Here is a 27060-nt window from a genome sequence, read left to right as displayed (position 1 = left end):
AATGGGTGAAACTGGGGTAGTTCGTCTTCAGTGGCCTCATGTCCAATACCTGCCAGTATTTCTCCACATCCCTGACTCTTTTTATCAAAATCATGCTGATTCTGAGGCTCTGCTTGTATATGACTTCCTTAATGAAGTCAGAACTGACCTCTCTTTTCTCTGTCCTTCTAAACCAACTCTTTTCTACCACTGTTGAGCCTAGAGCTAATGCTGCCTTTTATGACAATTTGTTAGTTCACTGAGTAGTTAGATACGCGCAGGAGGCTTACAGTCATGGGTTCAAGTCCAACTCCATCCAGTATAAACTGTGTGGCCATTACTTACAAGCTGTCCTAGGAAAAAGCTCTAACAGGCACCTTGGAAGATGCTCATCTCCCAGGAAGCCTAGATCTGTTTCCTAATTGTCCACATGCTACCATAGTCAGGAGTGTCTCCAACCAAGTAAGCATGGAGTAAATTGGAGGGAGGGGCACTGGAAAAGCCAGGCTTGCCCTGGCATTCTCTATCTTTGGAAGTTACACAATCTCACTCAATGAGCAGATGCTTCACACAAGCTGGCTGGAGATGCATTTTAAGTGAAACCTCTTTTTATATGTATGTGGATGAAAAGAGAGCTTTAATTACAAGATTTAAAGCCAATTAAAAAAAATCAAGCCATATCCTAACCTGCAGGAAAAGCAATTTGGCACAGAGAGAAGCAGAACGAACACAGAAAAAGAGGGAGGAATCAATCAGACCATCATGAATGGGATGCAAGACACGTGTTTGAGAGATTGATGACCAGCACCTGTAAACAGTCCCAGCTGTGAGGGAAGCATCTTCACATTTATTTTCTCTCAAGATCAAGTTTGCTATAGTTTGCATTTTTTTCCTATTAGCTCTGAAGTCTTAAAAGAATTGTGCCCTAATCTGTGTTGCAACAACTTTCCTATTTATCCCAACTGAAGGAGAAGAGGATCGTGTTTCCAGCTTACATGGAATTTATGCATTTCAAAAACTATGCTTATGTTCTGCTCCTGTTGTTCAGTTTTATTTTTTTGAAGTGAATTCTTATGGCAGGAATACAGACTAAGCTGTATTCTTGCCTTTGCTTCTTTATACATTTTGCTCAAAATGCAAGGTCAAGAGGCAGCATTTAGAGACACCATTCCACACAGTCTATTTTGTGGCTCTCTTCCCTGATGATAGATCGTTTCAGTCACCGCAACTCAGAGACGTTCACCTGGTACCCTTGATAAGGTGACAAATGTCACAAGAACTGAGAAGCCATCCCTTCTATGTGATCTCAAGATCTCCAGCTATTCTTTATCTCGAAGACTGATGAGAACCAGCTCCTTCAAATGCAAATAAGAACTTCCCATTGTCAATCTGGGAAGATGAGTTTTTTAAACACTGGTTATTCTCTCCCCTCCACCACCACCCCACCGCACTGCCAAGGACAAAACAAAGAGGGAAGAACTTCACCTGGTATTACAGAGGGATTTAGGCTGTATGTTGGATAAATCTTCGGTGAGTCAATGCTATTTAACCAGCTGAGAACTGAGTCAAAGCAGAGGTCAGATAAGGGGCTCTTCCAGGGACAGAATGCACCCACCAAATTCAGCTGAGGCAAAGTCCATGTTGGTTGCCAAGAATCTTCTGGCTGGTAGCCAAAGTCAAGAGTTTCAATGACAAAAGGGCTAAAGGAGAAAACATGGGGAGAGGGTGGGTAGGTGAGTGGGAGGAGACATACTAGCCCTCCCTCTGCAGACCCCTGTTCTTTTATGACACTGCCTTCATCACTTTTCATCTTCCTTCCACACCCATCACTCCTGGGAACACCAATTCGGGATAAGAGCATTTTGAAATCCCCAAGGGAAAACCTTAGGGAGGAGAATGGATTGAAAACACAATCCCACAGTGTTCCAACTAAAGAGAAACCTTGGAGAAGAGAAATGTCCATGAAGATTTTAAGTCATTTGCCTTGGAAGATGCAACAGAACCCACCCCTACCCTGATTCTGATATCAACAATTTAGCAAAATCTATTAGGCCACAGCTGCTTTTGTGAGAACAGAGACTCCAGGGAAACCCAAAAGTGTAATGAGGTCCGGACCCAGAGAACACACAAACAGCACTGTGGGCAGCCAACCTCAGGGTGTGCACCGCTAAGGCAATTAAGAGATTGTTACTCTCATTAAAGGCAGCTGGCAAAGTCAGAATAGAAGGCACCTGCTACTCCTGCATGCAAATAGCTCCTTCCAAGACTCTTCTCTCTTTCTCTCCACCCCTCGCTCCCTCCCTCTCTTTTCTGCTTCCAGGCTCACAATACCAAGAAGCAATAGAACAGATTCATGAAATCAATCACACAGGGGAACTGCCCATCAGGGCCACCATCCAAATCAGAGGGCTTGATTTTCTAAATCCAAATTAAATCACCTCACACATTTCTTAAGGTTGAAGTCGCTATAGAGACAGAACATTGCTGAAGTTGAGCCTGACAGTGTCAGAGGGTCAGACTCACTGCTTCATCCTCTGAGCCCCAGAGAGAGAAGGCAGGCCACGGGAAGAACCTGGCAGGATGATCTCACTGGGCGATATGATAAAAGCTGAAGGGGCAGGACTGCTTTATAAGACTTTTGATTAAATTTAGTGGTGCTAAACAGACTGAGGCACTTTCATAAGCAAAGGCATTGATGAGTAAGAATTGCCTTTTCTGAATTTAGCTCCTAAAAAAAAAATCCCGTCTTGGACTAAGCCGCTATGTTGAAGCAAATTCCCATCACACCTATTGTGGCATTTGATCCTCATGAGATCCTGACCTTTTTTCTGTCTCGCACCAATAAGTAATTCTTCCACACCAAGAATTTGTCAGAGGACAAAGGGGAAGCAGCTCAAGTTATCTGTGGGACTGTCTGTGGTGATAGAATTTACGAGTCAATGCCCAGTTCCCTGCTACAAGTTGCCTGTGAGACCCAGTCTGTTTTTTAAACTGTTTCTTTAGGTCAATTTCATTTTGTTAAGGTCTTTACTTTCAGCCATCGGTAATGGTTGTAATGGAAGAGACCAGTTGTACAGCTGATTTAATTTGGCTATTTGAAGCAATAGTCCTCTACCTTGGCTCATACTGGAATCATCTAGAGAGTTTTAAAAGAAATACTGATGCCTGGGTCTCACTTCCCAAGGTTCTGATTTAATTGGTCGGGGTATGTCTTGGGCATGGGGAGTTTTTAAATCTCTCCAGGTGGTTTTAATGTGCAGTCAAGGTTAAAATCCACTGGCATAGAGAAACAGCAATGGTTCTTGAATTTAGCACACCTCAGACATGCCTAGCAGGCTTGATAAAACACAGACTGCAGGATTGCATCCCAGAGTTTCCGATTCAATGGTGCAGATGAGGCCCCAGTTCTAACTAGTTCCTCAGCAATGTTACTACTCTGGCCTAATTACCACCCTTTGAGAACCACTTATAACATTAGTGCAAACACTTTCCCCATCACGTTGATCTGGCTCCGACGAGATGCCCCAAGAAGCCAACATTCCATAAGACAACATCCAGTGGAAAGAGAATCTTTCTGTTGCTTAGACCCCAGAGTTCTTAGGTCTGAGCCTCATTCTTATGTATTTCAAGAGAGTACCAGACTTTGGCAATAAGCCTAGAACAGTCTAGACCAAGTGGAACTAGGTCTAGTTTCTACTGTAGTTTTGGGTGTTGCTTCTCTCATTTAAGTGTCCTGCTAACCCCTGGGAGGCACTTGACTGACTCTACCTGTTCTCCAGGTTCATGGAGAGGGCTAGCTCCAACTCAAGACCCAGACTGAAAGCTCCTCTAGACTCTACAACCTTGTAGCTTAAGTGTGTGTGTGTCCATCTACGAAATTACTGTGTCTCTGGGGCCCAAGAAGAGGGCAATTCTAGAACCTGTCAGACTGGCAAGAGCATCACCAAGTAAAGAGTATCCCCTGGGCTGTCCAGATCTGCCCGTGCAGTAGAAGAGGCAGGGTGAGCCATGGTCCCCACTGATCATGTTCAAGATGCTCTTCGAAGCATCCAGAAGCAGGTCTGATGCTTCAAGTTCCCCAGGAATAAACCCTAAGAGATCTCAGACAACTGGGAGTGGTGGAGGCCCCAGTGAGGAATCCCTGCATTCCTATGCATTCCTTGTTACTTTGGACATTTCAAACAATTGATTTATAAAAATCTAAAGGATATGATTTTTAATTTTGCTTTTTCCCCAAGCTGAGGAAAGTAGCCCTGCCAGCTGCATGTACATGAGACAAGAGCAGGCCTTCCATTAACATTCTTCTTCCTGAACAATAACCATAAAACACTTGCAAACCATACCTGTGAAATCTCACTGACCTACTTAGAATGGCAAAGTAGATGATTTATTTGATGCAAATCCTGTTGTACATTTAGAAAAGGAAGCAAAGGCACAGGGAGATCACAAGATTAATTTAGTGCTAGAGCTCAGGCAGAAGTTCCTGGTTCCGCTCCAGGCTGAGAGGTAAAGGAGTTGAGGGGAGGGATCTCAAGGGACTGCCTTGGAGCCAGAGTGAGGTAGACATGTGAAGCCCTTCCCCCACTCTAGCCTGAGACCTCTCTTTAGGTCTACGTATACCCCACGCTGGGGCTTCCCTCATAGTTCAGTTGGTAAATAATCCGCCTGCAATGCAGAAGACCCCAGTTCAATTCCTGGGTCGGGAAGATCCCCTGGAGAAGGGAAAGGCTACCCACTCCAGTATTCTTGGGCTTCCCCTGTGGCTCAGTTGGTAAAGAATCTGCACCTGGGTTCGGTCCCTGGCTTGGGAAGATCCCCTGGAGAAGGGAAAGGCTACCCACTCCAGTATTCTGGCCGGGAGAATTCCATGGACTGCAAAGAGTAGGGCACGACTCAGTGACTTTTACTTCACTTTTCAATATCATACCTCATGCTTCTGTCTAAGATGTATTTCAAAGATTTTTGATGGAACATCCAAAACCCCATACTTGCAAACTGCATGTCACCTCCCCAGAGGCCGTGTTCTGAAGACAGGGGGTATTGAAGGAGCTCCTCCAAGACAGTGTCTCATGGGCCCCATTTCATTTGAAAAAGCTGATGATTCAGACTTCAATGTGCATCAGATTCCCCTGCATGTTTGTTAGAACACAGGCTGCCAGGTCTTATCAGCCAGGTTTCCGATCCAGTAGGGCTAGGGTGGAGCCTAGGAATCTGCATTTCTAACAAGATCCCAGGTGGTCTTGCTGCTGCTGCTGCGGGTCTGGGGACCACTCTGAAAACCACTACAACAATACAGGTGTCCTCAGCCCTGGCTGTGTATTTGAATCACCCAAGAGTCTTTTAACAACAGTAAATACCAGGATCACCCAGACCAACTAAATCAGCCTTTCTGCAGGTGAAGCCTGAATATTCATGTTTTTAAAGTGGTGATCAGGAGCAGCCAAGGTTGAGAACCTCTGCTTTAAGGAAAACCCTGTGTAGAAGGATGAGGTATCCAAACCCTAGGTCAGTCAGTCAGTTCAGTCACTCAGTCGTGTCTGACTCTTTGCGACCCCAAGAATCGCAGCACACCAGACCTCCCTGTCCATCACCAACTCCAGGAGTTCACCCAAACTCATGTCCATCGAGTCAGTGATGCCATCCAACCATCTCATCCTCTGTCGTCCCCTTCTCCTCCTGCCCCCAATCCTTCCCAACATTAGGGTCTTTTCCAATGAGTCAATTCTTCACATGAGGTGTCCAGAGTATTGGAGTTTCAGCTTCAACATCAGTCCTTCCAGTGAATACCCAGGACTGACCTCCTTTAGGATGGACTGGTTGGATCTCCTTGCAGTCCAAGGGACTCTCAAGAGTCTTCTCCAACACCACAGTTCAAAAGCATCAATTCTTCCATGCTCAGCTTTCTTCACAGTCCAACTCTCGCATCCATACATGACCACTGGAAAAACCATAGCCTTGACTAGACGGACCTTTGTTGGCAAAGTAATGTCTCTGCTTTTTAATATGCTATCTAGGTTGGTCATAACTTTCCTTCCAAGGAGTAAGCATCTTTTAATTTCATGGCTGCACTCACCATCAGCAGTGATTTTGGAGCCCCCCAAAATAAAGTCTGACACTGTTTCCACTGTTTCCCCATCTATTTCTCATGAAGTGATGGGACCAGATGCCATGATCTTAGTTTTCTGAACACTGAGCTTTAAGCCAACTTTTTCACTCTCCTCTTTCACTTTCATCAAGAGGCTCTTTAGTTCTTCTTCACTTTCTGCAATAAGGGTGGTGTCATCTGCATATGTGAGGTTATTGATATTCTCCTGGCAATCTTGATTCCAGCTTGTGCTTCTTCCAGCCCAGCATTTCTCATGATGTACTCTACATATAAGTTAAATAAACAGGCTGACAATATACAGCCTTGATGTACTCCTTTTCCTATTTGGAACCAGTCTGTTGTTCCATGTCCAGTTCTAACTGTTGCTTCCTGACCTGCATACAGGTTTCTCAAGAGACAGGTCAGGTGGTCTCAAAATGCAGTCCTGAACCATCTATCACTATCAGCATCACCTGGCACCTCGTTAGCATGACAGATGCTTAGAACCGAAGACCTACAGAATCAGAAACCCTGAAAGTAGGGCCCAGAGATCTGTTTTAACAAACTCCAGGGAAATCTGGGTTCCTCAGGTGGCTCAGTAGTAAAGAATCCGCCTGCCAATGCAGGAGATATGGGTTCAATCTCTGGGTCAGGAAGGTCCCCTGGAGAAGGAAATGGAAACCCACTCCAGGATTCTTGCCTAGGAAGTTCCATGGACAGAGGAGACTGGCGGGCTACAGTCCACAGGGTTGCAAAGAGTTAGGCAGTACTTAGTGAATAAAAACAACAACAACCAGGGAGATCTGGGGTTTGGTAAAGTTTGAGAAACAACTACTCTAAGTCCTTGGCGTCCCACACCAGATGACCCCCTGGAAGTTGGACTAGAGAGCAGTAACTGAGGCAGGGCCCACAGCCGGCCACAGGCACCAGCTCCTCAGATAGTGGCTGAGCTGGAGGAGGGACAAGAAAGGAGACCATTTATCAGGCTGTCAGTGAGGTGTCCTGGCATGCTGCTACCATCCTTTCAGGGAGATTTGGCTTCTAAGTTTTGTAAGATAAGTTCTGCAAGTGACTTTGTAATGGGGCTCACCCTTGAACATGCAGATGCAGGTCTCAGTTCAGTTCAGTTCAGTCGCTCAGTCGTGTCCGACTCTTTGCGACCCCATGAATTGCAGCACGCCAGGCCTCTCTGTCCATCACTAACTCCCGGAGTCTACCCAAACCCATGTCCATCAAGTCGGTGATGCCATCCAACCATCTCATCCTCTGTCGTCCCCTTCTCCTCCCGCCCCCAATCCTACCCAGCATTAGGGTCTTTTCCAATGAGTCAACCCTTCGCATGAGGTGCCCAAAGTATTGGAGTTTTAGCTTCAACATCAGACCTTCCAATGAACACCCAGGATTGATCTCCTTTAGGATGGATTGATTGGATCTCCTTGCAGTCCAAGGGACTCTCAAGAGTCTTCTCCAATACCACAGTTCAAAAGCATCAATTCTTCGGTGCTCGGCTTTCTTCACCATCAAACTCTCACAATCATACATGACCACTGGAAAAACTATAGCCTTGACTAGACGGACTTTTGTTGGCAAAGTAATGTCTCTGCTTTTAAATATGCTATCTAGGTTGGCCATAACCTTCCTTCCAAGGAGTAAACGTCTTTTAATTTCATGGCTGCAATCTTCATCAGCAGTGATTTTGGAGCCCCCCAAAATAAAGTCTGACACTGTTTCCACTGTTTCCCCATCTATTTGCCATGAAGTGATGGGACCAGATGCCATGATCTTAGTTTTCTGAACGTTGGGCTTTAAGCCAACTTTTTCACTCTCCTCTTTCACCTTCATCAAGAGGCTCTTTAGTCCTTCTTCACTTTCTGCCATAAGGGTGGCATCATCTGCATATCTGAGGTTATTGATATTTCTCCCGGCAATCTTGATTCCAGCTTGTGTTTCTTCCAGCCCAGCGTTTCTCATGATGTACTCTGCATATAAGTTAAATAAGCAAGGTGACAATATACAGCCTTGATGTACTCCTTTTCCTATTTGGAACCAATCTGTTGTTCCATGTCCAGTTCTAACTGTTGCTTCCTGACCTGCATACAGGTTTCTCAAGAGACAGGTCAGATGGTCTGGTATTCCCATCTCTTTCAGAATTTTCCACAGTTTATTGTGAGCCACACAGTCAAACGCTTTGGCATAGTCAATAAAGCAGAAATAGATGTTTTTCTGGAACTCTCTTGCCTTTTCGATGATCCAGCGGATATTGGCAATTTGATCTCTGGTTCCTCTGCCTTTTCTAAATCCAGCTTGAACATCTGGAAGTTCACGGTTCACGTATTGCTGAAGCCTGGCTTGGAGAATTTTGAGCATTACTTTACTAGCGTGTGAGATGAGTGCAATTGTGCAGTAGTTTGAGCATTCTTTGGCATTGCCTTTCTTTGGGATTGGAACGAAGACTGACCTCTTCCAGTCCTGTGGCCACTGCTGAGTTTTCCAAATTTGCTGGCATATCGAGTCCAGCACTTTCACAGCATCACCTTTGAGGATTGAAATAGCTCAACTGGAATTCCATCACCTCCACTGGCTTTGTTCGTAGTGATGCTTTCTAAGGCCCACTTGACTTCACATTCCAGGATGTCTGGCTCTAGTTGCAGGTCTAGCTTCAGGCAAAATTGGGAGGGAGTTAAAACCAAGCCTGATCTTCCCTCTCTGCCTTTCCTGCCCCCATCCATGTTTCATCCACTATCACCAATTCCCCAAGGAGGTTTCTGCCATGGTCTTTGTTGCTATTAAGTGACAGCTCAAAGTGACTAATTACAGTTGAAAGTGTCATGACTTTCCAAGGGTATACTCATTCCAACAAGGACAATGGGATGAACTATGTTAAACACAGCAGAATGTGTCTTCAAAGATGGACCACTGGGTTCTTGACTCCTATCCCTAGTAGGGAAATAGATCATCTCATTCATATGTTTACCTCCTGAGTTCATCTCTCTCTGTCCTCTCTTGTCTTCTGTATACTAAATATAAGCAGCATGGTACACTAGTGGAAGTGCTTTGTGCTTCTGGAATCCTGGCTTGCCTTGTGATTTCCTTCAGCTAATGGGATGTTAGAAACCATGATGCAGAGACTTGAATAGCCCTTGAGCATTTGGGCTTGCTTTCTTGCTGAGACCACCATGTAAATGAGTACAAGCTGTTGGTTTCCCCATGTGGAGGGGGACAAATGCACTCTAGCTGTGAGTGAGCCGTCCTAAATCACCCAGTCAGCTAATTTATCAAATGACCACAAAAGAGCACACCCAGAGGAGTCAGCCTGGTCCAGACAGAAGAACCACCCAAGTGAGCCCCAAAATGGTGAACTAAATAAACTGCTGTTGTTCAGAACCAGTAACATTTGGGTTGCTGCGTATGCAGCAAAAGCTAAAAACTGACACACCTGGTTACACTAAAATTGTCTTCACTGCAGCTAAAGATTACCTGAAAAGAGAAATCATCTCAGAAGTGCTTCCGCTTCTGCAATGCCTTCCCTGACCATCTCCCCCCATATGCCCTCCATTGCTAAGGTGCTGACCCCTTGTATGTTTTCCTGTAGGATAAGTGTCTGTGTCTGTAATTTCCACTTCTGCTTCTCTGCCTGCCCTTGACCCTTGATCTTAGGGCCAGCGGCCCTGTCCCAGTTGCCTTTGTATTTCAAGCTCCTAATGTATTTCTTTGCATTATGCTGAACTGAACAAAATGGGATACTTGATTAAGGAGGAGTGAGGGGAAGAAAGTTGCCAACAATGGTTTGCTTTTCTCACAGGCTGAAGCATCAAATCTTCCCACAGAACAACCCACACCCATCAAGCTCCCAAACCGATGTTTATCTGGCCCAGGACCCTTCAGAACATGGAAGTCTTTGTCTTGTGAGCCAGGGACTACCTGCCTCCTTCACTTCATGAGAGTTTATATGAAAAAAAAAAAGTTTTACTCAAATATCCCAAAGACTTCTAGTTTGTATTATTTTCCTCATTTTACCACCCATGATGGGATAGGAAGAGATTCTATTAACTCATAATAACAGCACAAATCCAAGACCACTAATTCACCCCTTTCTCCAAATACCTATTTCCTTCAGTCATAGGGAAAATCTAGAAATAACTCATGATAAAAAAACAAAACAAACAAACAAAAAAACTTGCTTATCCAGTTGATATTAGGGCCCAATGTTATGCTCTGAAATATATATGCATCATTTTGCCCATTCCTTACAACTTTTCTTTTTTTAAATTTTGGGTCACACCCCACAGCATGTGGAGTCTTAGTTCCCTGACCAGGGATTGAACCTGCACCCGCAGAACTCCATTAGAAAGTGGAGTCTTAAGTACTGGACCACCAAGGAAGTCTTCCATTCCTTGAAACTCTTGACGTTATTACAATACCCATTTAACAGATGAGGGTTCGAGGCACAGAGATGACAAGGTTGATGCCCAGGTAGATGACCCAGATTTTTCTGATTCCAAAATGATACTGTGACCATCACAGTGATGCTGAAATGCATGCTATCTATGCTGCATAGCTAGTGCTCTGATGCCTCATTTCTCTCACCCTCCCATGGAGCCGACTCACTTTGTAGAGGAGAAACCATCTCAGGAGTGTTGATTTGCCAAAGGCCCCCCAGCAAAGGAAGGTGACGTTCCCTGATCAGGCAAGCTTGCATCCTGGTTTGGCCTGTTACGAAGACGGGCTGCCTGAAGTGGCCTTGGCAAGGCTGCCACCTGAGTACATCATTAGCAGAAAGGGTCGATGGGCAGTGGCAGGTGGGCAGACAGGGACAGCGAAGAAGAAGATTAAAATAATTACAGCTCTAATTGATCAGCTCTGCTCAAGAGGAGATTAAAAGGGAAAAGGCACATTGAAGAAGGCACTCACTGTCCGCCCTGGGCCGGATTCCTTCTGCCGCTCTAGCCGGACTGCCTTCCCTCCCTCCTGGCACTCATTCAGTCCAGGAGCCCCCACTGCAGAACCCAGGCCACAGCCCTGAGGAAAGTCATTTTTCGTGGAAGGCATCAGGTCATACCCCCACGGAGAGGTGCTTCCACAAACAGCACGGGGGACACAGCTCCAAGGAGTAGCCTATGGCCTCCCATTGGCAGCCCCCCGGCATCAGGTTGCCAACAGCATGTGGATAGCAGAGAAGGAGGTGCCAGGACTCAGGGCAGCCAAGGTCAGGAGACTGGAGCAGCAAAGACAAGCCTGTGCCTTGTCTTTAGATAACCAGAAGAAACAGCCCGGGATCCAAGAGCACCAGCCACAGTCTCAGCTCAGCATCCTTCCTGCTCAGCTTCTGGCTTCTCGTCGTGTAGGAGCAGGGCCAGGGAGCCATTTTGCCTCATCCCTGGCACTCTTCCAGGGGCACTGGAGAAGACAGGCAAGAGCAGGGACTGGGACCAGGGAGGAAATGAGAGGGCACATTAGGAGTGAGAAGCAGCAGACCCAGCATTTGCCAAGTCCATCTGTTTGCAGAGGACCCAAGCAAGGTCAAGAGCACCAGGTGGGAGCACGGAACAGGAAAAACCTTCCGGCTGCCTTTCCCACATGGATGGCAGGCAATCTCACCTAGAGGAAGGCGAGTTGGATGGAATCCTCATACCTGACATCTGGGCTCACTTACTTGTGACATGATGCAGAAGAGGACCAGAGACCTCAAGGCTCACCTTCTGTTATAGAACCTGCAGCAGGAATCTCTGCAGCTCAACAGAGGGAACAGTGGGTCGGGAGGTAAGGAGAGGGTGATCATTCATTCCCCTACCCCACCCTGAGGACAGTGGAAACGGAAGAAAACCAAAATACTCTTCTCTCCTCACTGCCAAGGTTAAGCCAGTGCTTCTCAAACTGAAATGTTCATACCAATCATGTGGATCTTAAAATGTGGATTATGACTTAGATGGTCTGGGGTGGGGCCTGAGATTCCACATTTCAAACAGTTCTCAGGTGATGCTGACCCTGTTGGCCCATGGATCACTGTTTGAGTAGCAAAAATCCAGGCTTGTTTAGGGACTCCCCTGGTGGTTCAGTCAGTAAAGGATCCGCCTGCAATTCAGGAGACCCGGGTTCGATCCCTGGGTTGGGAAGATCCCCTGAAAAAGGAAACAGTAACCCACCCCAGTATTCTTGCCTGAGAAATCGCATGGACAGAGGAGCCTGGCAGGCTACAGTCCATGGGGTTGCAAACATCAAATTTGACTTAGTAACTAAACAACCACCGACACTGGTGGTCCAGTGGATAAGACTTATGCTCCTAATGCAGAGGGAATCAGTTTGATCCCTGGTGGGGGAACTAAGATCCCACAAACTGCAAGGCATGACCTCATAAAGTATTTTTTTTTTTAATCTAAGCTATTTTAGAAACCTCAGATATGCAGATGACACCACCCTTATGGCAGAAAGTGAAGAAGAACTAAAGAGCCTCTTGATGAAAGTGAAAGAGGACAGTGAAAAAGTTGGCTTAAAGCTCAACATTCAGAAAACTAAGATCATGGCATCTGGTCCCATCACTTCATGGGAAATAGATGGGGAAACAGTGGAAACAGTGTCAGAATTTATTTTTGGGGGCTCCAAAATCACTGCTGATGGTGATTGCAGCCATGAAATTAAAAGACGCTTACTCCTTGGAAGGAAGGTTATGACCAACCTAGATAGCATATTTAAAAGCAGAGACATTACTTTGCCAACAAATGTCCGTCTGGTCAAGGCTATGGTTTTTCTAATGGTCATGTATGGATGTGAGAGTTGGACTGTGAAGAAAGCTGAGCGCCACAGAATTGATGCTTTTGAACTGTGGTGTTGGAGAAGACTCTTGAGAGTCCCTTGGACTGCAAGGAGATCCAACCAGTCCATCCTAAAGGAGATCAGTCCTGGGTGTTCACTGGAAGGACTGATGTTGAAGCTGAAACTCCAATACTCTGGACACCTCATGTGAAGAATTGACTCATTGGAAAAGACCCTAATGTTGGGAAGGATTGGGGGCAGGAGGAGAAGGGGACGACAGAGGATGAGATGGTTGGATGGCATCACCGACTCGATGGACATGGGTTTGGGTAAACTCCCGGAGTTGGTGATGGCCAGGGAGGCCTGGCGTGCTGCGATTCATGGGGTCACAAAGAGTCAGACACGACTGAGCGACTGAACTAAAATGACTGATTTTAGAAACAGACACCTTGGTGGGATGAAAGCACTCTTTAAAAAAAAAAAAAAATTATGTGATGAAAATTCTGCTTACTTTAAAATGGGGCTATGAGCCAAGGAATGTGGGTGGGATCTAAAACCTAGAAAAGCAAAGCACTCCACTAATCCTGGCTTGGGACTGGAGATCACAGCTAGACATATGGCTTCATGTCTCTTTCTCCCTTCTTCCCCATCGATTGAACTGAGGATAGCTGCCCCTGTAGAGCAGAGACACTGGGACTTGTCCAGAGCCACAGCAAAAGAAAATGCAAACCACAGAGCTGGCCTGGCAGAAGCAGACCTTATTTGGTCTGCTGTATCCATCAGAATAGGTGAGGTGATGCTGCAGTAACAAGCAACCCACAGTCTCAATGGCTTAAGGAACAGATGTAGCTTTATCACTCACATGAAACCTGCTGTGGATATGGGTAACTCTGGGAAATTTAAGAATCTCAAGTTGAGTTCTACCTTCTGGCACCCCCACATCAACCTGAGATCCTGTGCTTTCCATGACATGGGGGAGTGGGCTGGGAGCCAAGCACCGGCTGTGGAATGCTTCCATCTAGAAGTGACACGGGTCACTTCTGCTCACATTGCTTTGGCCAAAGCAAGTCACGGAGGGAAGAGGAGATGAGGAAGAGGAAAGAGGGAAGAATGAGCACACTTTCATCTGGAGGAGCCTGGAGGAGAGGTTTCCAGCTTGCAGTCCTCCATAACAGTTTGTTTTGAGGATGAATCATGGTTTTATAAGAGGCACTTTTTATAAACTGATATTGTATTTTTATATTTTGCATACTCTAATGTAATAGTCTCCTTCTGGGTGACCTAGGACAGCTTTTGTATTTGGGGTTTCTCATGGCTTTTTTAATTGGATTTTTAAAAAACTGTTTATTTGGAGGTTTTTTTTGGTTATGCCACTTGGCATGTGGGATGCTAGTTACCCGATCAGGGATTGAACCCATGCTCCCTTCAGTGGAAGCACATAGCCTTAACCACTGGACCACCAGGGAAGTCCTTTCTCATATGCTTTTATGTTCTAATCAGAGGTGTCCAGGCCAAGAAACTAGGAAACCTGATTTTTGCTTCCAGCTCATCCTCTTCTCATTCAATGATATTAGATGACTGATTCATCTTGGTTTTTTCTTTTTCTGTACAACTGTACTATATTGAAACCAGGGTTGGTATAAGGATCCAGTGACATAACAGATGGGATGTTAAAAGTGAAAATGTGTCAGGCTTTTGCTACATGCATAAGTCTGTCATAAGACATCTCTTTGGTCTTTTTCTCACCCTTTATATGAGAACACTAGATTGTCCTCAATTATTTTAAAAATAATTCTGGATTTCCCAGGGATTAGCTTCTGAATCTTCTACAGTCTTGAGGCTTCAACCCTGCCATCTTTTTCCTCTCCTTCCAGGTCAGGGAAGGAGCAATAGATGGATTGCAGCTCAGAGGCTGAATGCAGCAGACTGTGCTCATAACCCTGCCACAGCTGAAATTTTGATAGCTTATTTTAGGTCCTTTAAAAATGCCCAGGGTTTAAAAAAAAAAAAAAAAAGTCTTGTTTTCATTCAAGCCTTAATTCGATAAAGGATATTTCATAACAAAGCGAAACCATACCCAAGAGCCATCCACCATCATCCTTGATGGTAAAAGGATAAATGATTTCTCTTTGAGATGAGAACTCCTCACAATAAGTCTAATAAAAGATATCTACCCATGAAACATGAAATTTTATTGAGGGAAATTAAAGAATACCCAAAGAGATGAGTTTGTAAGACAGTATTGTATAGATGTAAATTCTAGCTTTCTCTATAGATTTAATGCAATACCAAACAATATCCCAACTGTTTGTGTCAAAACTTATAAACTGATTTAAAAATTATAAACAAGTGAAAGAGCAAAGACAACAAAAGAGTCTTGAACATGAAGAATAAAGTTGGATGATTTATATTTAAAAAAATATTTGGAGTGTACAGTAAATTAGTAAACAAGAATAGTCAACTGGAGGGATGGGGCATAACAGATGTGGGAAGCTGACTCCCATGCATAAATGGACACTTTATTCATGACAAAATTTGCAGAACAGAGCAGTGAGAAAAGAATGGATTTTTCATAAAATGGAACTGGATCAACTGAATATCCACATGGAAGAAAATGAGGTCTTTAGACAAAGTACTACTATCCATATGGAAACAGTGAAAATAATGTTATTATTGTTTAGTCGCTAAGTCATGGCTAACTCTTTTTGCAAGCCCATGGGCTATAGCCTGCCAGGCTCCTCCATCCATGGGGTTTCCCAGGCATGAATACTGGAGTGGGTTGCCATTTCCTTCTCCAGGGGATATTCCTGACCCAGTGATAAAACCCAAGTCTCCTGCATTGGCAGGCAGATTCTTTACCACTGAGCCACCTGAGAAGCCCAAAAGTGATGTACAAAATCAGTGTGCAAAAATCAACTAATGAATTGCACATAGATTGTAAGTCCAAATCAGTAAAGTAATAAAGCTATTCAAAAACCCATAAAAGAATATCTTCCTAACCTTAGAGTAAGCCATGATTGTTTTAAGAGTATACAAAAAACACTAATCATAAGGGAAAAAATTGTTAAATTGACTGTTAAATTAAAATTAGGAACTTTGTTCATCAAAAGACTTCGTTAAGAAAATGAAACAACATGTCACAGAGTGGAAGAAGATATTTTCAACACATTCAACCAAGGGGTTCATATTCAAGCTATGTAAAGAGCTCCTACAAATCATTAAGGCAAAAAACTAAATAGAAAAATATTTGAGTAGTAAGTCAAGAAGGATCTCAAACAATCAGTAAATACATGCAAAAGCAAACACCATAATCAGTCTCATTAATCAGCAAGACATGGCAAACTAAAACCACCAAATGATACCACTACACACACTCTAGTATGGTTAAAATTTTGAAGTCTGAAAATAAGCAAATGTTCAGAAGAATATGTAAAAATCGGAATTAGTGACAATGCAAACTGGTGCCCTCACTTTGGAAGACCACTTAAAAGCATTCATAAAGTTGAACATATATCTACCCTATGACACAGATGCTGGTGTTTCTATGAGTGTTGAGGTGGCAACATGCACACAAGCATGACTCCTGTGTGCTCAGGTCCTGGAGTCTCACAGAAGCACACTCAGAGGAATCAGGGTCAGGGATGATAAACCTGGCAGACCCATTCGTGTCATTGTCAGCAAGTTCCTTTTGCCTATAATCTTGATAGATGGAGGTCACAGATAGGAGCCTCTTGATACTACTATTGAGGATAATAATGCTTCCAACATTTGGAGCACCATTCCTCTCAAGCACTCCAAATGCTCCCCACTGTGTGCTTTCATGAGCATTCATAGCACTTGGCACTTCAGGTATCTCACCAATGAGTAAGCACTTCAGAGAAACCAACTTAGGGCAAAAATGATCAGTATTGTTGAATACAAGCAGTACGTCCTCTTGGAACACTTGTCAAACATTGTCCTACCAGCAACAAAAGTGTGCTTTCAAACACTCAACAAAATGAGTTCAACAGCAGACTTCAGTCTAACTGTGTCAGTAAGCAGTCAACCAAAACAGTGCTCTAGAGAGGAGAGTCATCACACTCCATTTCCACCACTCTTAGCGGCCTTGTAGTTCCTCCTCTGGACTCCTGCTGAGGCCTCCCAGTTCGCTCCAACACCAGAGCTATCCAATAGGACTCTTAGTGATATTGGCAATATTCCATGTCTGTATATTCCAATATGGAAACCATAAGGATTGGAGACAAGATGGCAGAGTAGAAGGACCTTGAGCTCACCTCGTCTCACAAACACACCAAAATCAAATTAACTGCTGAACAACTATCAATAAAAAAACACAAGAGCTACCAGGAAAAGGTATTCTACATCAAAGACATAAAGAAGAAACCACAATATGGCAGCCATGAGTCCCACATGACCAGTGACTGAGAAATCACGAGACTTGTGACTGAGAAATTTTTAAAATTTAACTTTTAATTTGAATAGATAAAAACATTCATGGCTTCCACATCAGACAACACAGCAGTAGCTCCTTCACAGCGTCCCTAGTCAATGTCCCCAGCAAGATGACCCATGTCAGTAACACAAATGACAAAATGCATGAAATTGAGAGTTGGGGTTGAGAAAAAGACACAGAGAGATGTGGCCTGGTACTCACAGATCTCCTCTTCTTTTTTTCTGTAAGTTTGAAATCTGAATTATTTTTATAATGTTAAATCTCTGTTAGGAAAAAAATTATTAAAAACAACATATCTTGGAATCAAACCAACCCTTCCGGTGGTCCCATACAGCCTGAGAGTCACCAAGTTGCAGTCTCCTCACTAGTGAACTTTCTAGGAGTAGATAAAACTTTGCTCCAACTCTGATTCAAAAATCAGTCTCCATCACCTATAAATAAAGCCAAAACTCCCAACCTAACACTGGGGGACTTCCCTATTGTGGCCTCAACCACTCCTCCCAACTTCCCATGCACCTGACCATCTACTTGTGTTGGATCGATCTGGGGGCTAGTTCTGCACTTCATCCTCTAGAATGGTTTTCCATGTCCCCTGACCCTTAAATAAAACTCATCTCTTCTCCTAGGAGGCTTACAATCTACCTTGCCATAGAGCCAGGAGTAAGTCCTCTTGCCTTTTGGACTAGGTATTAGGCCCTGTGAACTATCCTTGTACAGCTCTGGTGTGAGGGTTTTGCCTGGCCTGAGTAGTTACTTCATGGATGTTTGTCAAAGTCAAATGGATGGAAGAGAAATTCCTTCTTTCACCCTTTCTCAGTATTTTTCTGAGCTCCCAGAGACATTGGTGTGTTCAGAACAAACAGGCAATTCAAGGAAAGACAACAAAGCTAACTTAAGAAGGAGAAACTTGTTAGAGATCTTGGTCAGTTAAGTTCAGTTCAGTCACTCAGTCGTGTCCGACTCTTCGTGACACCATGAACCGCAGCACACCAGGACTCCATGTCCATCACCAACTCCTGGAGTCCACCCAAACCCATCTCCATCGAGTCGGTGATGCCATCCAGCCATCTCATCCTCTGTCATCCCCTTCTCCTCCTGCCCCCAATCCCTCCCAGCATCAGGGTCTTTTCCTATGAGTCAACTCTTCCCATGAGGTGGCCAAAGTATTGGAGTTTTAGCTTCAACATCAGTCCTTCCAGTGAACACCCAGGACTGATCTCCTTTAGGATGGACTGGTTGGATCTTCTTGCAGTCCAAGGGACTCTCCAGAGTCTTTTCCAACACCACAGTTCAAAAGCATCAATTCTGTGGCGCTCAGCTTTCTACACAGTCCAACTCTCATATCCATACATGACTACTGGAAAAACCATAGCCTTGGCTAGATGGACCTTTGTTGGCAAAGTAATGTCTCTGCTTTTAAATATGCTATCTAGGTGGTCAAAACTTTCCTTCCAAGGAGTAAGCATCTTTTAATTTCATGGCTGCAATCACCATCTGCAGTGATTTTGGAGCCCCCATAAATATAGTTGGACACTGTTTCCACTGTTTCCCCATCTATTTCCCATGAAGTGATGGGACCAGATGCCATGATCTTAGTTTTCTGAATGTAGAGCTTTAAGCCAACTTTTTCACTTTCCTCTTTCATCAAGAGGCTCTTTAGTTCTTCTTCACTTTCTGCCATAAGGGTGGTGTCATCTGCATATCTGAGGTTATTGATATTTCTCCCGGCAATGTTGATTCCAGCTTGTGTTTCTTCCAGCCCAGCGTTTCTCACGATGTACTCTGCATATAAGCTAAACTAGCAGGGTGACAATATACAGCCTTGACATACTCCTTTTCCTATTTGGAACCTGTCTGTTGTTCCATGTCCAGTTCTAACTGTTGCTCCCTGACCTGCATCAGATTTCTGAAGAGACAGATCAGGTGGTCTGGTATTCCCATCTCTTTAAGAATTTTCCACAGTTTATTGTGATCCACACAGTCAAAGGCTTTGGCATAGTAAATAAAGAAGAAATAGACGTTTTTCTGGAACTCTCTTGCTTTTTTGATGATCCAGCGGATGTTGGCAATTTGATCTCTGGTTCCTCTGCCTTTTCTAAACCCAGCTTGAACATCTGGAAGTTCATTGTTCATGTATTGCTGAAGCCTGGCTTGGAGAATTTTGAGCATTACTTTACTAACGTGTGAGATGAGTGCAATTGTGCGGTAGTTTGAGCATTCTTTGGCATTGCCTTTCTTTGGGATTGGAATGTAAACTGACATTTTCCAGTCCTGTGGCCACTGCTGAGTTTTCCAAATTTGCTGGCATATTGAGTACAGCACTTTCACAGCATCATCTTTCAGGATTTGAAATAGCTCACCTGGAATTCCATCACCTCCACTAGCTTTGTTGATAGTGATGCTTTCTAAGAACCACTTGACTTCACATTCCAGGATGTCTGGCTCTAGGTGAGTGATCACGCCATCGTGATTATCTGGGTCATGAAGATCTTTTTTGTACAGTTCTTCTGTGTATTCTTGCCACCTCTTCTTAATATCTTCTGCTTCTGTTAGGTCCATACCATTTCTGTCTTTTATCAAGCCCATCTCTGCATGAAATGTTCCCTTGGTATCTCTAATTTTCTTGAAGAGATCTCTAGTCTTTCCCATTCTGTTGTTTTCCTCTATTTCTTTGCAATGATCGCAGAGGAAGGGTTTCTTATATCTCCTTGCTATTCTTTGGAACTCTGCATTCAGATGGGAATATCTTTCCTTTTCTCCTTTGCTTTTCGCTTCTCTTCTTTTCACAGCTATTTGTAAGGCCTCCTCAGACAGTCATTTTGCTTTTTTGCATTTATTTTCCATGGGGATTGTCTTGATCCCTGTCTCCTGTACAATGTCACGAACCTCTATCCATAGTTCATCAGACACTCTGTCTATCAGATCTAGTCCCTTAAATCTGTTTGTCACTTCCACTGTATAATCATAAGGGATGTGATTTAGGTCATACCTGGATGGTCTAGTGGTTTTCCCTACTTTCTTCAATTTAAGTCTGAATTTGGCAAGAAGGAGTTCAGGATCTGAGCCACAGTCAGCTCCCGGTCTTGTTTTTGCTGACTGTATCAAGCTTATCCATCTTTGGCTGCAAAGAATATAATCACTCTGATTTTGGTGTTGACCATCTGGTGATGTCCATGTGTAGAGTCTTCTCTTGTGTTGTTGGAAGAGGGTGTTTGCTATGACCAGTGTGTTCTCTTGGCAAAACTCTATTATCCTATGCCCTGTTTCATTCTGTACTCCAAGGCAAAATTTGCCTGTTATGCCAGGTGTTTCCTGACTTCCTACTTTTGCGTTCCAGTACCCTATAATGAAAAGGACATCTTTTTTGGGTGTTAGTTCTAAAAGATCTTGTAGGTCTGCATAGAACCGTTCAACTTCAGCTTCTTCAGCATTACTGGTCGGGGCATAGACTTGGTGATATTGAATGGTTTGCCTTGGAAGCGAACAGAGATCATTCTGTCATTTTTGAGATTGCATCCAAGTACTGCATTTTGGACTCTTTTGTTGACCATGATGGCTACTCCATTTCTTCCAAGGGATTCCTGCCCACAGTAGTAGATATAATGGTCATCTGAGTTAAATTCACCCATTCCAGTCCATTTTAGTTCGCTGATTCCTAGAATGTCGACGTTCACTCTTGCCATCTTCTGTTTGACCACTTCCAATTTGCCTTGATTCATGGACCTAACATTCCAGGTTCCTATGCAATATTGCTCTTTACAGCATCGGACCTTGCTTCTATCACCAGTCACATCCACAGCTGGGTATTGTTTTTGCTTTGGCTCCATCCCATCATTCTTTCTGGAGTTATTTCTCCACTGATCTCCAGGAGCATATTGGGCACCTACCAACCTGGGGAGTTCCTCTTTCAGTGTCCTATCTTTTTGCCTTTTCATACTGTTCATGGGGTTCTCAAGGCAAGAATACTGAAGTGGTTTGCCATTCCCTTCTCCAGTGGACCACATTCTGTCAGACCTCTCCACCATGACCCATCTGACTTGGGTGGCCCCACACTGCATGGCTTAGTTTCATTGAGTTAGACAAGGCTGTGGTCCGTGTGATCAGATTGGCTAGTTTTCTGTGATTACTTTCTTTGTGCCTGCCCTCTGATGCCCTCTCACAACATCTACCATCTTACTTGGGTTTCTCTTACCTTGCACGTGGGGTATCTCTTCACGGCTGCTCCAGCAAAGTGCCACCACTGCTCCTTACCTTGGACAAGGGGTATCTCCTCACGGCCGCCCCTCCTGACCTTGAATGTGGAGTAGCTCCTCCACATTCAGTAGTTCTTGGTCACGGTAGCACAATCCTTGGGTTTTCACAGCTCAAAGCAGTCAGAGGCTCAGAAGGAAAGAGAGCACAGCCTAACACTCCCAAAAATATAAAATGACTCAGTTGATATGTAACCACCCCAGAAAAGGAATATAAGGATCGTTATTTTTCCAGAGTAAAGGAATAAAGAATAATTCTGAGGGAATCTTATTCTTCCTGCTTCATAAACGTTTTTCATGAAAATGTTATTTCTAGTTAAAAAGCAAGCATGATTATGGAAGAAAAATAAAAGGAAAAGAAAATGGTAGAAGGAAAAAACAATTACTCATAATCTCATTCAGTTCAGTTCCGTCGCTTAGTCGTATCTGACACTTTGTGACCCCGTGGACTGCAGCACACCAGGCTTCCCATCACCAGCTCCCAGAGCTTGCTCAAACTCATGCCCATGGAGTCGGTAAAGCCATCCAACCATCTCATCCTCTATCATCCCCTTCTCTTCCCGCCTTCAATCTTTCCCAGGATCAAGGTCTTTTCCAATGAGTTAGTTCTTCGCATCAGGTGGCCAGTGTATTGGAGTTTCAGCTTCAGCGTCAGTCCTTCCAACGAATACTCAGGACCGATTTCCTTTAGGATTGACTGGTTTAATCTCCTTGCATTCCAAGGGACTCTCAAGAATCTTCTCCAACACCACAGTTCAAAAGCATCCATTCTTTGGCACTCAGCTTTCTTTATGATTCAACTTTCACATCCATACATGACTGCTGGAAAAAGCGTAGCTTTGGCTGGACAGACCCATTATCCCCCAAATAGCAATAAAGAATGCACTAGGCTTTTCTATCGCTTTTTACTTTTTTCTTTCTGATATTCTATTTTTTAAATCAGTATAATAGGAAAACTTTTATTATTATACAAATAAATCTTGCTTTTTATAATATAATCTTGCTTTTTATAATTCCCTCAAGTGGGTGTACTATGAACCATTCCTCTTTTGTTGGACATTTAAACTATTTGCAAATTGCATTCCTAGAATTAAAGTTTGAGGGATACCATCATGCATAGAACTTTTCCCATATTTAGAATTATTGACTTAGAAAATATTTTTAAAAATAGAATTCCTGAGGCAAAGAGTTTGAATATTTTAATGGTTTTTATGTATAGTGACCACTTTCATGTGGAGACATCTGATGTAGAAAACAAATTTAGGGAGAAGAGGGCCTCTGAGCTGTGAACTTCCTCAGGTTTCTTCATGACCTGCCCGCAGGCCAGCCCACTGCTTTGGCTGGTGGAAGCACACTCCCAGGGCTCAGGCCAGTAGAGCTGTGACCCTTGAATTGGCAGACCTTCCTTTGCCAATCACTTGTGACTTATTAAAATGAAAATCTTGCCCCTGTGACTAAACCAGAATTTGGCCTCTAGTTATGGTTTCAAATAGATTCACAAAATTCAAATCACAAAATCCGTATCTGTGAGGCTTGTTCTGTCTTCTTTAGCGGGAAGCATAGGAAGTAACACTAGACCAAGTCTTTGGAATAGAGGCTGAAGCACACAGAGGATGTGGTGGGCAGACACTCCCCTCCCCGCCACCTCCACCTTCTGGTTTGTTCATCCTCTTCCTCATTTCAACTGGTTTAGGAGGACAAGAGAGAGAAGTGATCTGGAGAAGCTACCTTTGTATGTTAATAGCCTCTTCAATAACCCTGAGAAATCAGGAAATCATTCTTTCAAACTGGGAACCTAGGATTCTTTTTATTTTTTTAAGACATTATTTGTTTTTAATTTTTATTTTTGGCTGTGCTGCACTGCATGGAGGATATTAGTTTCTCAGTCAGGGATCGAACCCATGCCCCCTGCAGTGGAAGCATATAGTCTTAACCACCAGACCACCAGGGAATTCCTCCAGGATTCTTTTGAACTCATATTTATTCTCATCTTCCTATTAAAAAATGAGAGAGTTGGGCTCTTTGAGTTAAGCTTTTGCCCAGGAGACTATGAGTATCTTTTCCTTGCTTTTTTCTAATTTTGTAAGCTCTGATCAACCTTTTTCTATTTTTTTTGTATGCTATGGCCAAACTGTTCTTGACCAACCGATAGAAAATTGTGAGGGAGTCAGGGTCTTGTTACCTTGCCTTCTGAGTTTTCATGTGCCTTCTAAGTATTTGGTAATACAGCTTTTCAGTCCTAGTGCCTTTAGAACCATGATCATCATTACTTCAATCCCTAAAAAGCCACTTTTGCTCCAAACTACGTTGCATATGTGTCTGTTCTCAGACACTAGCAAGAGAGCTGTAAAGAAGCATTAAGAGAATTATTAAGAAAGAAAGGAGACCTGATGCACCACTTCCTATGACAGCCACACCACACTGGATCCAAACAAAGCTTTCAAATTGTTCCCATCTGGTAGCCAGAGATTGTTGCGAAGAGTCTTGAGTCTGCTGTGTCTAGACCCATTCCCCCTTTGGTACATTTGCCAGGAGGTAGACCAGATGTTCATCCAACATTAAGAAAATGAATTTCCCCTTACCTTTCCCCTAAAAAAGAATGCAGTTTCCAAAGTATGAAAGGAAATATTTTGCTCTTGACATTTCTTTGGAAAACTTTCAAGAAGTATGCTGCTGCTGCTACTAAGTCACTTCAGCCATGTCCAACTCTGTGTGACCCCATAGACAGCAGCCCACCAGGCTCCTCTCTCCATGGGAGTCTCCAGGCAAGAATACTGGAATCGGTTGCCATTTCTTTCTCCATTCAAGAAGTATAGACCTTACAGAAAGCATCTTAGAAGTTTGATAAATCAGAAGGAGTGATCAGAAATGAAAATCAGAAATCCTAGCTTCTCTGAGACCAGCTCTGCATTTGAGAGCAGGTTCTGCATCCCAATAGACACCACCTCCTGCACTCCACAGAGGCACCAACATGCTTCTGGCTACCTTCTGATTAATCCCCTAAGAAAGGAGAACATCACTCCTGGGAACACCTTCCTCATCACCTTTCCTTTTGAAAGTTTTATCAAAGCAAACAAAACAAAGCTCCTTCTGGTTCATCACATGGAAGGTGACCCAGAACAAGAAAGAGGAACAATGTAATTCATGGGTTTGACTTTTACATGCACTCCTAAAAAGACCCAGCAATTACTGTGTACCTTCCTCACTCACTACTGCAAACCCAGCACTCTGCTCTGGGGAGGCTGGTCTCAATTCCTCTGCATACACTCTGCTATTCCAGCCAGAGTCTAAACTGTTCCTTTCCCAGTTCCTGCTTAAATGGCTGGTTTGTGCCTAACACTTCCTCACCTTGGAGGCTCGGCCCATGTCCCACAATTTATGAAGCCCTGTTCATCTTCCTTTGCTTTCAACATCTCTGCATCCTATAGGTCTGTTCGTCCCAGGACTTCACCTTTGGCCACGCCCCCTCAGTTTCCCAGACATGCTAGAAGAACCGTCAGGACAAGAATCAGATCTTAATTTACTGTATTTTAATCTTCTGAAAACCTAGCAAAAAGTGGAGTTCATAAGAAATGCTCAGTAAATGTTACTACTGGGTGGAGATGAAAACACAAAGAGGCAGAGGAGGTGAAAACATCTGCCCAAGGACTGGCAGTTAAATGACAGAGCCAGCGTTCAAATCCATATTCTGCAGCTTACAAGCCATTGGATTTTCCCCACATAAAGCAGAATTATTTTAAAAGTTCTCAAAATGCAATGAATCATCACAGCTGTTTTAAGCAGTTTGACTAAATGACAAAACTTAATAGCTATCTTTCATTGAATACTTGCTACAGACCCACACTAAGCAAAATCTTTACAGCTACTGCTCCCAAACTCTTTTTTAATCCTAGCTTTACTGTGGGGTAATTTACAATTAAAAAATGTATACATTTAAGATACACAATGTGGTTTTTGGATGTACATTTACTCTTTAAAATGTTTACCATAAGGCAATGAACATATCCAGGCTTCCCTGGTGGCTCAGTGGTAAAGAAACCACCTGCCAATGCAGGAGATATGGGTTTGAACCCTGTGGGTTAGGAAGATCCCCTGGAGAAGGAAATGGCAACCCACTCCAATATTCTTGCATGAAATATCTCATGGACAGAGGAGCCTGGCAGGCTATAGTCCATGGTGTCACAAAAGAGTCAGACACAACTTAGTAACTAACCAACAACAATTAACATATCCATCACCTCACATAGTTATCTTCTTTTTTAGTGAGAACAACTAAGATCTACTCTCTTAGACCATTTCAAGTGTACAGTACAGTATCGGTAGCTACAGTCACCATGCTGTACTTTAGATCTCCAGGACTTATCCCTCCTCCACATCTGAATCTTTGTACCTCATGACCAACATCTCCCCATTTCCTCCAGTCCATCCCTGGTAACCACCATTATACCCTCTGCTTCTAAGAGTTTGACATTGTTAGATTCCACATATATGTGAGATCATGCAGTATCTGTTTTCTCTAACTTATTTCACTCAGCAAAATGTCCTCCACGTTTCATTCATGTTGTTGCAAATGATAAAATTTCCTTTTTTGAGGCTGAATAAAATTTCATTATCTATCTATAAATAGATAGATAATAGGATATCATAGATAGATAGATAATGAAATTTATATGTCATATATATTACTTTCTATATCATTCATCAGTGAACATTTTGTTTGTTTCCACATCTTGGCTATTGTGAATAAAGCTGTGATGAACATGGGAGCACAGATATTTCTTCAAGATGCTGGTTCTATTTCCGCTGGATATATTCCTAGAAGTAGAATTGCTGTATCATACAGTAGTTCTATTTTTAATTTTTTGAGGAACCACCCTCCTGTTTTCCATAATGGCTGCACCAATTTACATTCCCATCAGCAGGGAAAAAGGGTTCCCTTTTCTTTACAACCTCATCAACACTTGTTGTCTTTTGTTTTTTGATAATAGCCATTCTAACAGGTACAAGGTGATATCTCATCATGGCTTTGATTTGCATTTCCCTGATTATTAGTGATACTGAGCTCTTTTTCATATACCTGTTGGCCATTTATCTTAAAGGCCAAAAACCTTGCCTGCTCTAGGCATGACAAACTTAGCCTTCAGTTACACTTGGGAGTGCCCTAGTTTATAGAAAGGATGATATTCCCAAGAGTTGTGAATTCCTTTTGGGCTCAGTTAGAGTCCACTTTATTATACTTCTTTTACAGACTACATGAAAGTGAGTTGAAACTTTCAGAAAACAATCAAGCTAAAGACAGGGCTTCTCTGGTGGCTCAGATGGTAAAGAATCTTCCTGCAATGCAGGAGACCCAGGTTTGATCCCTGGATTGGAAGGATCCCCTGGAGAAGGGAATGGCTACATACTCCAGTATTCTTGCCTGGAGAACCCCATGGACTGAGGAGCCTGCTGGGTTATAGTCCATGGGGTCACAAAGAGTTGGACACAACTGAGCAACTAACACAATCTAAAGATAGAAACAAGAAGAAATCGTAGTATACAAT

This window comes from Giraffa tippelskirchi, chromosome 13 (genome assembly GCF_054371585.1).
Source record: "Giraffa tippelskirchi isolate mGirTip1 chromosome 13, T2T-mGirTip1v1.2.pri, whole genome shotgun sequence".
NCBI lineage: Eukaryota > Metazoa > Chordata > Mammalia > Artiodactyla > Giraffidae > Giraffa > Giraffa tippelskirchi.
Note: the sequence above shows the minus strand (reverse complement) of the source record.